This window comes from Pleurodeles waltl, chromosome 12 (assembly GCF_031143425.1).
Source record: "Pleurodeles waltl isolate 20211129_DDA chromosome 12, aPleWal1.hap1.20221129, whole genome shotgun sequence".
Taxonomy (NCBI): domain Eukaryota; kingdom Metazoa; phylum Chordata; class Amphibia; order Caudata; family Salamandridae; genus Pleurodeles; species Pleurodeles waltl.
In genome coordinates, this window is record NC_090451.1 from 314057998 (window position 1) to 314072898 (window position 14901).

A 14901-nucleotide genomic window follows, 5' to 3' on the forward strand; every position below is an offset into this window, starting at 1 on the left:
GGGAGGATGTACTCCCTCACGGAACCCGAAAGGGAAGTTCTAAAGGAGTATCTGGACGAAAATATACAGAGTGGTCTTATTGTTCCATCGTCGTCTCCGGCTGGGGCCCCTCTCTTTTTTGTGCCCAAGAAGACTAAGGATCTTCGTCCGTGCCTGGATTTTCGAGGTCTGAATAAAATCACCATTAAAGATCGTTATCCTTTGCCTCTCATCAGGGACATACTGGAAGCAATCAGAGGGGCCCAACGTTTTACTAAATTGGATTTACGAGGAGCCTACCACCTTTTACGCATAAGAGAAGGCGACGAATGGAAGACAGCATTCAGGACCCCATTTGGCCATTTTGAATATAGGGTTATGCCGTTTGGTCTTACTAACGCCCCCGCAATCTTCCAGAGATTTATGGACTCAGTGTTTTCAGACCTACTTAATCAGACAGTCGTGATCTACCTAGATGACATTCTTATTTATTCTAGAAATCCTGAACTCCATACTTCCCATGTGAAACAAGTTCTTCAAAGACTTCGTGATCATCAACTATTTTGCAAACCAGAGAAATGTGAGTTCGACATAACGGAAGTCAAATATCTGGGCTATCATTTAAGTCCCACCGGCATAGCTATGGATCAAGAAAAGGTACAAGCTATCCTAGAGTGGCCTTCTCCTTCTACCATAAAAGAAACACAATGTTTCCTAGGTTTAGCAAACTTCTATCGACAATTCATTCTAGACTTTGCCAGTCAGACTAGCCACATAACTCACACCTTAAAGAAGGACAATTTAAAGAAGGGGTTTGTCTGGACTGAGGCTGCTGAAGCAGCCTTTCAAAGCTTAAAGAGAGCCTTCACCCAAGCCCCCATCTTAAGACATCCAGATACCACCAAGCAATTTATAGTAGTAACTGATGCTTCTGAGAGAGCCATCGGAGCTGTCTTACTCCAACGACAAGAGGATGATGGCCTTGAACATCCTGTTTTCTATTTGTCTCATATCCTTTCCACAGCTGAACAACATTATTCCGTACTTGAAAGGGAATTATTGGCTCTGAAAACAGCCTGCCTTGAGTGGAGACAGTTTCTGATGGGTTCCAAGGAACCATTTGAGGTGAGGACAGACCACCGTAATTTACAATGTTTAAGAAATTTTGTATGCCAGAATAGTCGTCAGGCCCGCTGGGCCTTTTTCTTCAGTCAGTACGATTTTTATATTACATATATTCCAGGATCTCAAAACATTCTGGCTGATGCTCTGTTTCGCCGATATCCAGAGTGTTCTCCTTCCTCATCCCAGTATCTTCTAGAACCCAGTAAGATCATTGGAGTGGCTCAGTCGTTCCTGGAAGAAGTACAACAAGAATACGCCAACCTATCGGACCATGACATAGAAGAACTAAGACCATTATTGTACAAGAAACAAGGATATTTTTATTACCAAGACCTGATATTCCTCCCTACAAACAAGGTGCAAAAGAAAGCATTACAAATGTGCCATGATTCCCCTGTAGCTGGTCACAGAGGCATCAAAGCCACACAAGAACTACTTTCACGATTTTTTTGGTGGCCTACCTGGAAACTGGATGTGGAAAGATACGTTCAGGCCTGTCCCATATGTGCCCAAGTCAAAATACCTCACACCAGACCGGCAGGATTACTACAACCTTTGCCTGTTCCATCGGCCCCATGGCATACTATCTCTACTGATTTTATGTGTTCGCTCCCACCATCAGCAGGAAACCGGGTTATCATGGTCACAGTGGATTCTTTCACAAAAATGGCTCATTTCACTGGCCTAAAAAAGCTGCCTACTTCCCAAGAACTAGGTCAAATATTCATAGATCATGTCTTCCGTCTCCATGGACTTCCACATACCATAATCTCTGATAGAGGACCTCAGTACATCTCCCGATTTTGGAAGCATTTTTGTAAAACACTGAATATGAATAGAGCCCTGTCTTCAGGGTTCCATCCTCAGACCAACGGACAGACTGAGCGTCTGAACCAAGGACTAGAGCAATATCTTCGATGCTTTTGCAATTCTACCCAAAGTAACTGGAGCACTTACCTCTCTTTAGCTGAATTTTCCTACAATAACTCAGTCCATAGTGCCTCCAAGGTCACTCCCTTTTTCTGTTCCTATGGTTTTCATCCTACCTCTTTCCCTACTTCTCCACAATCCAACTCTCCTCTACCTGCTATTAACTATTTCTCCAAACGCCTTCTCCAACTCCATAAACTAATTCGATCTAATTTGTTACATACCAAGAGGTATATGAAGAAGGCTGCAGACAAGAGACGTACAACCAATCCAAATTATCATCTGCAAGATAAAGTCTGGCTCTCCTCCAAATTCTTGCCCTCACGTCTCTCTCAAAACAAGTTCACACCTCGTTACTATGGGCCTTTCCGTATTCTCCAGTTGGTCAATCCTGTCACTGTCCGTCTTCACTTACCCCATACATGGAAGATCCATCCGGTTTTTCATGTTTCTCAGCTTAAACCTTATGTGCCTGATCCTTACTCACGTCAGTTTCCTTGTCCACCTCCTGTCCTTGTGAATGATGCTCCTGAATATGAAGTGCAGGAAATCTGTGACTCTCGTCTTTTTCATAAACGACTTCAGTATCTGATTCATTGGAAGGGTTATCCTCTCAGTGAATGTTCATGGGAAGATGCCTCTTCCGTTCACGCTCCTCTCCTGACTCAACGCTTTCACTGTTTATTCCCTCTTAAACCTGGGCCTTCGGGAGGGGGACCTACTGTCGCGCCGCGCGGTGCGGCGCGAGCCGAGAGCTCGACTTCTGCCGGGCGTTCGGCTCGGGCCGCGCACCGCGTTATTAAGACGCGGCGCGCCCCCAGCCTCTCCTGCGCGTTTCGAGGCCCCAGATTTGCTTGGGGCCTCGTTCTTCCTTCTGCCTTTCACTGTCCCAGGGGTCTCTGAACCCTCTTACCTGTTTTTCTTCGTTTCTTTGTCCTTTCTTCTTTTTGCAGTCTGTTGTGTGCCTTTCTTTATGTCTTTTCCTCCTTCCCAGATTCCTGTGCTTTCCCAGCATTCCTTGTTCCCTATTCTCTATGGTTCCTCTACTATTCTGTTCTATATATTGTTTCCCTATCTAAGATGGTGTCCTTTTACTTCCTGTGGGTCACTTCCTGTTTTTTGGTATATAAGGGCTGTGTTTTTCCTCTTTCTTTGCGCTGCAACACTTTCTGCTCAGTTGGTGTCTTCGCTCCTGATTTCCTTGCCTTTTGGTTTTGGACTCAGCATTCTGTGTTTTCTGATTTTTGCTCCTTTTGGATTCCTGTTTGTTTGTTCTTGTTTTTCTCCAGGACTTTTCCTGTTTGGAGGTTTTTCCCCTTTGGAAGGGGTTTTTCCCTCTGGCGCTACTTTCTGAAGGGCACGGTCTGTTCTTGGTGTCTCCATTGCCTACAGCACCGTGGCTACCAGAAAGAGTCGCCCCTTTTTGGGCCAAAGCCGAACATTGAAGATTCACGCCACCAGATCTGCAAATTCCAGGCGCAAGCAGCACGTGAGTCGTGACAGGCTTAGCAGTGCACCACACCTCCCTTCATATCTCATTTCGCACGTGTCCTGGTGCCAAATGGGCCTCAGTGCAGGTGGTCACATGTCTCAGGTCTGGTGAAAGTCGGGGTCACATATCAAAGGCTCTCACCTGCAGGTTTCTGAAAAACCTGTTTACTGAGGCAGGCTGGAATGTCCCAGTCAGCCAGCACCTTAAAGGACCTGTAGGTTTCAGAGAGTATCTCTAAATTGCCCTCTGGGTACATATATTAATACATCCATCACTGGAATTAGGTTTATTAACACGAGATGTTTGATAACAAACACCATAGGTTTCATTGAAGCCATTATGTAGCTGGGGCACTTGTTTTGACCAGTGCCCAGTACATACCTTAAGTTGGCTTTCCTGCTCAATTGTAATATCCAGCAATGGCACTAGACATTTCCTCTCAGGGTGAACCACTAAATTAACAAAAATAACCTCTGCTTAATCCCTCTGGTAGCTTGGCACAAAAGCAGTCAGGGTTAACTTAGGCAACGTATAAAGTATTTATTCAGGGCACTAACAGTAATACAGTGAACACACAATACGAGAAAAAATCACACACCAATCTAGAAAAGCTGAGTTAATAAATGATTTAACACCAAAACGACAAAACCCCAATCAGTAGATCTGGAGATATATGATTTTAAAGCTTTAGGTAAAAATAGTCCCTAAAGCACAAAGTTCCAACTGTGGTCATTCCAGATCAGGATAAAGTTAAAAGTTCAGGCCAGTTACAATGGAGCATGGGCTGCATACAGGTCCTGTATCAGTCCTGCTGAATAAAGTACCTACAACCCTGGTTGTGGAGCGTTGCAAGGTCCTGCATCAAGGATGCATCACACAGCGGCGGTTCCAAGGAGCTGTGGGCTGCAATGAGATGTCCTGTATCCCAAGATGTATCAGACAGCAGCTGTTCAGAGGAGCTGCGAGGTCCTACATGTGTGATGTGTCTTGCTTCCGTGGTTCTAATGCCAAGCTGCAAGGCTATGCATTGTGCTTTGTTGGTTCTGCTAGGACCAGAGCTGAGCTGGCAGAGCACCCTCAGGCCCAGTTCCAAGGGTGTTGAACTGTGGTGACACCCCTTGGGGGGTTGGAACACACAGCTGGCAGAGTCCTGGTGCAGGAATCAAGATGGTTGGGGCATTTCCTGTCCAAAGGCTCTAATTAGAAGGCCAGCCAATTAGCCCTTGCGGCCACTGTGGTTGGCCTGGGTTTAAGATGCAGGTCCAGTTCTTCCCACTCAGGCAGTCAGGCAGCAGAGTAGCATGGCAGCACAGTAGTGTAGCAGCAGAGCAGCAGTCCTTCTTGTAGCAGAACAGCACATCAGGTCTTCTTCTGAGCCTTCCCCAGGTCAACTTGTGTACTGAACAAGTGGTCTGAAGGCCCTATTCCTATACCTGGTGCCTTATTTGAAATATGAGAGGTTTCCAGGTTTCCAGAGATCCCTTTGGAAGTGCTTGGAATTTCCTGCCTGCCTGCCCTGGCTCCAGCCTGGCTGCAGGCGCGATGGACTAGTATGAAGTTCTTTGTGTGAAGGCAGGGCACAACCTAGTAATTTGCAAGTGGGGGTGTTCCCCTCCACTCCGCCTCCATCATCTGCCGGTGATCGCTCATCCAGGCTGCCTTGGAAGGATATGCAAAATCATGTGACCCAGGAATATACTACAGGAAAATGCAAAATTTCTAAAAGTGGTATTTTCTAAATTGGCATTTAAAATCTGACTTTACCATTAACAAAACATTTAAATAACAATGTCTGTGACAACAAACATGAATTTCCTACCTGCTCCCAATCAAAAGTTAGCACTTAGCAAATGTGGTAAGGGAACACAATGTTATCCCATGGGAGAAGTAGGCACCACAGTAGTAAAAAAACAGATTTGTGATTGTTTTCATTAGCAGGACATGTAAAACTCAAACGTACACATCCAACCTTCTAAGTGCAGTGCACCATGCACTATGAGCTATCTACAGCCCTATTTATGGGTGATGTATATGTCATAAAAGGGGAACTTAAGGCTTGGGAATGGGGTTATTTTGCAAAGTTGAATTGGCAGTTCAAAGCTATTAGTAGGCTGCAATGGTAGACCTGAGTCATGTTTTAAGGGGCTATGTAAGTGGCTAGCACAATAAGTGCTGAAGGCCCACTAGTTATATGATGCACAAAAAGGCAACCCAATATTCCCCTGTAGGCTTAGGTAACTATAATATGGTAGGTAAATGTTCCAGCAAGGAATTCACTTGGAAGCAAGAATGCTGAAGAAATGTCCCATTACTCAATAGTGGTGAGAGTCAGTTCTATTAGGTTCGGAGTATCATTGTTATAAGTCTTTCCAAGGCACTGACACACTGAACCTGGTAGGACTGCCTCTCTGCCTCCAGTCAAATTTAGATTCATTGTGATTTGGTGTGCTAGCACTCTGTTACCAATTGCATACATTGTTATAAACTATAGCGCAGGCCACCCCTTATGCTCCTAGCAGCCCAGCTGTAGTTAAACCAATCACAGTACCCGCTCACTGTGCATGGGACCATTTTTCCTTGTTTCAATCAGGGTGCTGTATTGCTGAAAGCGCTTAAAACTCTTTGCCCTTAGCCACAATCAGCACAACTCAGGATCCCTCTTGGACTGCACTGCTTTGTATTACTATATCAACCACCCTTGGCCCTATACTTAAATAGTGAGCACTGGATCCATTGCTGATTCCTGGCTCGTCACATTTCAGCCAAGCACCATCTTGGCGTCCTCATATGGGGTCCTCAACTTCATTCAAACATCATAGTCCTGAAGATGGTCTTGTAGATTTTCACCAAAGGAGACTGAAAATTCAACCCATATCCCATCTTTCCTTTGTACAATTCATATCACCCCATGAGTCTTGTTTTTGCCCAAAGACAAACAGTATTTTGTTTTATTGTGAAAGTAGGCATAAAAGTACATGGTCATATGTTATTACATTTTGAGACTCCAGTTACAATGTAATACACATTGTCAATGTACCATGAGTTATCACCTGTGCAGAACCCCTTGTATTCTCTCCTTTTTCTTTGGTTGATTGTAATACAATTTTAAAAAGCACATATACCTGCCTACACAATTGACTATATTTGTCTTCAAATGCTTTCAGTGTATTAAGTATAACTCAATCTATTTGATATATCACTTTAGGCATCAAAGAGTAATGAAAAATTATCTCAACATTCTTGCTTCCAAGTAAATTGTATCATTCAATTTTCCAGCTCTGGGTATATGGTATACCACTTTACTAGGCACATATGCATAAATTAAAAATGCTAATCAGGTATAAACCGAATTAACCATATTTTAGGGACTGAGAGAAAGCATGTTAGCACTGGATAGCAATGGTAAATTCTTAAGGCCAGCAAAAATTAATTCAGAAAAAATAAGAGGGTGAAAGCAAAGCTTTTGTGGGAAGATCACCCAAAGTCTGGGATTTCTAACAGCAATATTTTGGAATGCATTGTACTGTAGGATGGCAGAAAGTAAGTATTTACAATTTAAAATAAAGTACATTGTAGAAAATATTTATCTATGAGTGACATATTTACTAATTTTTGTTCAAATAATCATTAAAAAATAAGAACGCTATTTAAATATATAACAAATACCAATAGAAATATTAGTAATTTTTTACCTAGTAAAATACAAATATTGACATAATGAAATAAAACATATCCAAATTAATTCAAATATTATGAAAGTAATATACATATAACATATTTTAATAATAGCTTCAAGGAAGCATTCATTTTTATACAGTCATTTATTGCTCAAAATGATATATATAATGTATTTTAAAAAACTTTAAATTAAAAATCATTAGCATAAAAAGCCCCTAAAATCTTAAAATTGTATGCTATAATGGTACCCATAATATTATGACTTGGACATTAGATGCCATTGACATTTTGATACAAATAATAATAATCCACCCCTCTTTTGCAATATTTTATTTCATATGTGCTAACACCGCATTCAGCTTCACCATACCATTTTTGACACCCAGCCTCCAAGAATTCATGTCTGTCTCACAGCTATCTGTTGCTGATTGCCTCATGATTGTTCAAGCTATATTTTTTCAAAACAGTAGTTGTGTTCATTTCCCTTCTACTCTGCACCTAATCCCCATCCAGCTCCATCATATTCCCCTCAACTCCATGAAGATTAACACATCAGCCTCTTCTCATTGTTCTTTGTTGTTATTGGACTAAAGTGGTATAACTAGAATTCTTATGAATTGACAATCAATATAAATGTTCACAAGAAAAAGTATACAGTTATATTAAAGTACAGAGGAAGTATTTAATGTAGGAGGCCAGCTAATGGCTTGAGTATACAAACTGCTTTTTCGCAATGTTTGTCAACCATTGATGGAGCAGACATCCAAATATGAGCCAATTGATCTCTATCCCCTTAACTAGATCCATTCATCCATTCATCCATACATCCCTGATCAACATGTACATGACACCAATGTTGACGGTGAAGGCATTCTTTATCCAACCAGTACTTACAATAGAGAGCCAGGCCAATATAACACCCTAATATGATTAAGAATAGCTTAGGAAGAGGCTATTATGATTAACAAATTTGTAGGGGAGATGGAATAGAATAGAAAAGGACCTTAAAGATCCCTAACCAATATTCATGTAACTGATCATATTCAGCATCTGCAACAGAAACAGTGCAAATGTAAAACAGACATCCCCATTGAAATAGGTTTTATGCATGTATTACAATTCATGAGTACATATATTTTGAGGCTAGCTGTACTGTTTATTTAATGACTTCTATTTAAATTATACAACCATGACAATTCTTTTTTGGTAATGCTTTTATTGACTTTTCTAGCCTTGTTCCTAGCTCTAAGACACAAACTATCACCTACTCTATTCATGAACATTTTATATAAATGTTTAATGACGCCTTTATACTCTTTTCTCCAGCATGACATCTAGCAGTAGTATAACATCCAAGTACAGTTTGCACTTTAAGCATAAAATCCATAATCTGTAAATATTTAAAGAATCCTTGAATTCAGGCCAGGGCGGTAGGCAATGAAAGCCCCTGTTTGAGGCGTCTTGTGCACTGGCCACCTCCGTGTGCAGTGCAAATGGGGCACACCGGTGCAGGCCGTTGAGTTCATGCCAGGGCCGTAGGCAGCAAAAGAGAGCTGCTGTTTCAGGGCTAGTGTGCACCGGGATAGGCCGGTGCACAAGAGATCTGAAACAGCAGCTTTAACTGCTGACTGCCCTCCAGAATGTGCCCATCCCGGAAGCGCTATGCAGGGTTGGGCCTGACTGGCAAGACCTGACCCTGCTTAGCCATTCTGAGATGGAAGCATTCAGGAGGGGTCTGCGGGGCATGGAACCAGCTTCGTGAAATTCCACAGAGTTTTTTTTTTAAAACTCCATGGAATTCTGTGAAGCCAGACTCCGTTCACTCCACTCAGGTCCCTTACAGGAACAAATTAGACATTAATGTTCCATAAATTGTGGCTGTCCGCCCATTCTCTCAACTGCATCAGCTGTAAAACATTTAATGAATCATTACATTACCAATTAAGCAAATAGTTTACCAGTGGTTATCTAGACAAAAGTGTGTGCTACCACGTAGCGCAACCCATGTGACAGAAATATTTTGTGAGGTTGCAGCAATTACCCAATACTCAAGTTGACTTAAGTTTTCCTTGTCTTTGTTAAATATATTTGTGACTTGAAGATATACAAAAGCCCAATTCAGTTTACAAAGGTACTCCCGCACTTCCTTACGCTTTTGTGTAGAGTTTAGTCCATTAACATTCTATGTCAGCATGTGGTTATATATAACACCTCCACTAAACCTTTTCTACAAAATACATGTGAACTCAGCTTTTTTGTCTGGCAGATCAGAGCATCAAACCTTTCCTGCTTATTCCAGTTTTCTATTGCCAGCACACTTCCCCGCCCACAGGCCATCATGTGATTCACACTTATTTTGCCTTTAAGCCTATTGATTCAGCTAGATATTATATTGCTTGCCGTAGTAAAGAGGTGTCCAAAAAGATCAATATGAATCAACATTTGCTGCTTTGAATAAATTGTGGCTTATGAAATGACAAGCAATCTGAAGTTGGTTTTCATAGCTCCAATCTGATAAACTTGGAATTGTCTTTTAAAATACTCGAAAATCAATGCCTTCAACCACTTGCTGAAACCCCAGAATCCTTAGAATGTACTACTGTGATGTTTAATGTTTTCTACCTTTCAGTATCAACAGTCCAAGATTCCTGCTATGCCCAATCAATTTTCATCTCCTCAGTGGAATTTTCAGCATCTGTGGTCCTTTTTTCTAACTTACTGATTCGGGTGCCAAGGAACAACTACATTTGGTAACTTTGTGAACTGCAGCTTGCTTGTAGAACCTTAAAAACTAGTTTAGTGAACATCTTTTGCATTCACAGGAACTGCAGTCACAGCAGATCTTGTAAATGCTTTGAAAGATTGATAAATAGTCTCCATCATCATGATGTATGCCAAACTTTCAGCATTTTCCTATTTCCAGAAATAAAATCCCAAAGCAGGTTTTTGTTTTTGAGAATCAAAAATAACAATGACCCCCCTTGTCATGAGAAGTTTCTACCATAGTTGGGGGGTCATTTTGCAGATTTCACTGTTCCTCACCGCTTGGTTTTACTTGATGGTGATAAACAGTGAAAACTGGCCATGTGTTTGCCCACTTTAAATAGGGCAGGCAAACTCATGTCCAAAATGTTGATGACCCTGATTTTGTAGGCTGTCAGAGGTGCATATAGCTGGCATAGACTGAGTAGTCTCCTCCTTCTACAATTGGATGTTTTGCTCAACTTTAAATGAGGTGAGTGAACCTTCACTTTCACAGACAGGGTACTTTATCATTGTTGTGATGGAATGCCCCCTACCTCAAAGTCTAAATTAGACCATAGGGACCAGATCTACGAGAAAGTGGCACTTCGGACCCGATGCACCACTTTTCTTCCACCGCCCCTGCCCCACCTAACAACACCATTGTTGTGCCATATTTACAATACGGTGCACCATGGTGCTTGTTTCCACAATATTGTCATAATTTATGACGCTTTTGTGGTGCTTTGCTGGATTAACACCACAAATTATGGCACTAGTGCAGCAAAGCACTTTAACGCCTGCCCCGAGCAGGCACTAAAAATGATAGAAAAAGGGTTGCAGTGAAAACTTGTAGATTTCACTCCAACATTTTTTGCGGCCTCCCTGTGTGGGAACACCTCCCTTACATACATTGTATCTGGCTGAGGTATATTGTGGCACAAGGGCCTACAAAGTGGCGCAATGCTAGCGTTGCGCCACTTTTAATTATGGTGAAGGAATGACCTCCTTAATGCACATTAGTGTAAAACAAATATGCTAGAGTGGCGCTAAGAGGCACTGGGGCCTTGTAAATCTGGCCCTAAGTGTTCAAAAACATTTCTGATTTAATTGATTAAGGGCTACATGTATTGAACTCTGGATTTGTGACTTGCAAATTGCGAGTCAGAGTGACTCGCAATTTGTGAGTTGCAAAATGGGATGCAAGTAAGTATCGCAATTCCAGTTTGCGATTCGCTGCGGAGTCGCATCACAATTTCTCAAATTGCACAAGGATGTGGCCTGGACTCGCAAATTGCAACTGTGTCACAATTTGCATGAGGGTGCTGAAAAAACAGAAGAAAACACACTTCCTGGTTCTGAGTGATGACATTAGAACCAGGAAGTACCTCCCATGGAACTGGGAGGAGTCTACCCAGCACAGAGAGCAGCGGCACACCCAGCTGAGAGGAGCAACTGCAGCAATGGCAGCCCAGACCAAGGAGACACCCGCTGCAGGGAGGAAGAGGAAACTAAAGTTTTTTGATAAGGAGCTGGAGGTCCTGACTAAGGAGTGCTGTCTGCACCATGAGGTCCTGTTTGGCAAGGCAGCGATGAGTGTCCCTGACACACAGAAAAAAAAGATCTGGCCGAACATTCAGAACAAGATAAATGCGATTGGAGTCAGCCATCGCACAATCGATGAGGTCCGCAAAAGGTGGTACGACCTTAGGTCCAGGACCAAAGAAAGGGTGGCAGAGCAGATGAGGGAGGTGAACCGAACTGGTGGAGGACCATCCACAGTACCACCTCATACAGCCATTGGAAGCATGGTGAAGACCACTCTGGAGCCGGAGGCATTCTTTGGAATTGGGGACCTGGACAGTTCTGCACCGGGAACATCCAAAAGTAAGTAGCAAATCTTACTTATTTACACCATTCAATGCACCATGCACACAACCACAGTACACAAAAGCATGCATCATCTAAAATTGTTCCATGCCAATATTGCAACCTACAGAACAATGCATAATGGTCAATGTAGTACAGTAGTCCAACTTTTGAGGAATATTTATTTTGATACACCACACATATGAGAGGCACTGACAGTGTATCCCCTGTGTCCCACAGGTCTCCCACAAGTACCCACTGATGACCCTACTGTGCAGGGAGATGAATCTGCCACCTTCACCACAGACGAGGTAGACAGTGTATCAGCAGGGGAGTGCATGACCACACCACTTGTCCACCAGGCACTTGATACCACAGAGGAAACAGATGTTGACACTGAGACAGGCAACCTGGCACTGGGGCCACAGATGTCTGTGAGTCAGCCACATAGGTCAGCTGGGTCTGGGCGGAGACGGTGATGTCAAGCAGATTCAGCAGGTGAAGAGGATGTCACAGGGGAACAGTTCCTAGAACTGGAGGCATCCTTACTGAGCAGTCACCGCCTGCAAAATAAACATATGCGGTTAATGACCAGGAACCTGCACAGACTGCAACAGACCCTCTCATAGGGTTTTGCCAATGTTGACTCACATTTCACCACCATGAACAACAACATGGCAAACCTCACCACTGCCATCAATGACCTGTGCAGAGAAATGGTGGTGGATAGGGCCCATGCAAGACACAGAGAGCGCAACACTACTGCCCGTTTGGACTGGCTGAGTCAGTCGATTGGCCGCCTCACAACCACTACAACATGCCAAATGTCCTCTCAGTGACGGTTCTGGTTTGCGGATGTCCAATGTTGTAGCGCCTCTCATTCTGATTGGCAGGTGTTAGGTATCGGGTGAGTATCCATGGCCTCACAGCATATGCACTGTCACCTGTGTAACAAAACAGCAGATATAAGCATGGCTTCACGTGGTTCTGCAGTGACATGTATGTAAGACATCGGTGTGTACTACACAGGACCTAATAAATATCCTTCGCCAAACTCCCCACATTCTAGGCATTGGTGTATCCCACTGTGCCTGAATATGTATGCATCATGTGTACTCCCTGGAAATGTTGCCACTATGTCAGTTATGACATTATGGGCATCACATACCACCTGGATGTTGAGTTAGTGAGTACATTTCTGATTGCAGAACACATATTCCAGAATTGTAGGTGGGTAAATGGGTATATGTGTCCCATCCACACACCCTATTACATGGGGAAAGTTGTCAATTCTGTAGAAGTCCAACTTGGTGTTGTGAATTTCCTCCTCAGTCCTGGAAAGGTATATGTATCTGGACATGTGTGTGAGTATGGCATCTAAGAACTGTCTAAAGAATTGTGACAGGGCACTTTGGGACACCCCACCAGCAACAGCAATCACCCCCTGGTAGCTATCTGAGGCCAACAGGTGCAGTGAGCAGAGCACTTGCACAAGTATGGGGATAGAGCTGCTGCGCAAAGTCTGGCGTTCTAGTTGCGGTTTCAGCAGTTCAATAATCTCTAAGATAACTTCGCTGCTCAGTCTGTATTTGTCATATATTTCCTCCTCAGTCTGTTGAAATATAGTCTGCCTGGTTCTTTATATCATCTCCTGTCTACGCCGCCTCCTCCTCTGCTGGGGAGCCTGGATTCTCCTTCTCCATGCAATCACGTAGAGTGCAGCCATTGTGAGAAACTCAGATGCCTCTGGGTCTGCTTTTATACTTTGGTTCTGGTTACCACCTGTTTGGAATCAGTGCTAATTTGGGTGTGCAAAATGGGCTTTTTGCGACTATTCACAATTTGCGACTACCTTGTACATGCGGTTTGCGACTTGCAAATTGCGATTTTGTATTTGCGAGTCGCAATCTCAAGTCGCAAATTTTGTGAGTCGGTAATTGGTCGCATCGCTATTTGGGACTTCTAAATGGCATTGGAACATACCATTTGACTTTTTGCATGGTCACAAATAGCTCTGCGATCAATTTGTGACTCGAAAAACTTTTGTACCCGTGGCCCTAAATCTTTACTGTTATGTCCACTGTAAAAATGTGTTTATTAGTCACAAAGGGATAATCACTCACCTTGAGTAATAATCACAATTCTTTGTCAGGGTAAACCTATAAAAGTCACTAAATTAGCTGTGAACTTAAACTCCCAGGAGCTATGGCACAAAGCAGACAGGCTCAACTTAGGAAATATGTAAAGTATTTGTTTAGTAGCAAAACAAAAATAATGTAAAACTACAGCAAAATAAAAGTCCCAGACCAAATTAGTAAAATATAGTACATGTTTAACACATACAGTTATGCCAAAATGACAAAAATTGAGTAAGGGGAAGTAGGGGTGAATATTTTAACCTATGAATAAAACTAGCACCAAAAAAGTTTTAAGTGCCAACCATGGTCAACTGATTGTTTTAAACTGGGACCTAGGAATGATTTGAGGCTGACTGCAATACATTAAATACAGAAAGCAGGTTCAACCCGGTTGGAGATTTTAACTTGGGACACAACCTCAAACATGGAAGTCAGAAATATTCAGCAAGGCAAGGCAGAAGGCTGTAGCCAAAGAGAGCTCCACATGGTTGTATAGCTGTTACACAGGGTCCTGGTGATGCCGTTGATTTTGGTGGAAATAGGTCAGAGCAGGTGAAAGTCAAATTTCACACCTGTCAAAGTCCATTCGCAGACCTGTTATATTTAGAGACTACACTCATTCAAAGATTCCACATTTGTACTCATTCATTTTTACAGAGCTTGTTATCATCCACTGAGGCAAGGCAGCAGGCTATATCTGAAGAGGGCCTCATGACTGAATCAGATTTGTTGCCATAGAAAAGCACTTTGTAGGAAAAACCTGAATCTTTAACCCAGAGGCAACTGCTCTGGGCTGATTGGCTTGGCAAGTTTGTCTAGGTCCTTTGCAGGTCTTGAAATTAAAAACGTTTGTAAGTCGTATGTGTTCAGGGGTGATAGGAGAAGTACAGGTATTAATAGCCAGGGGATGCAAAAACTCAAAAACAACACTTGGGAGTCAAGACTCAA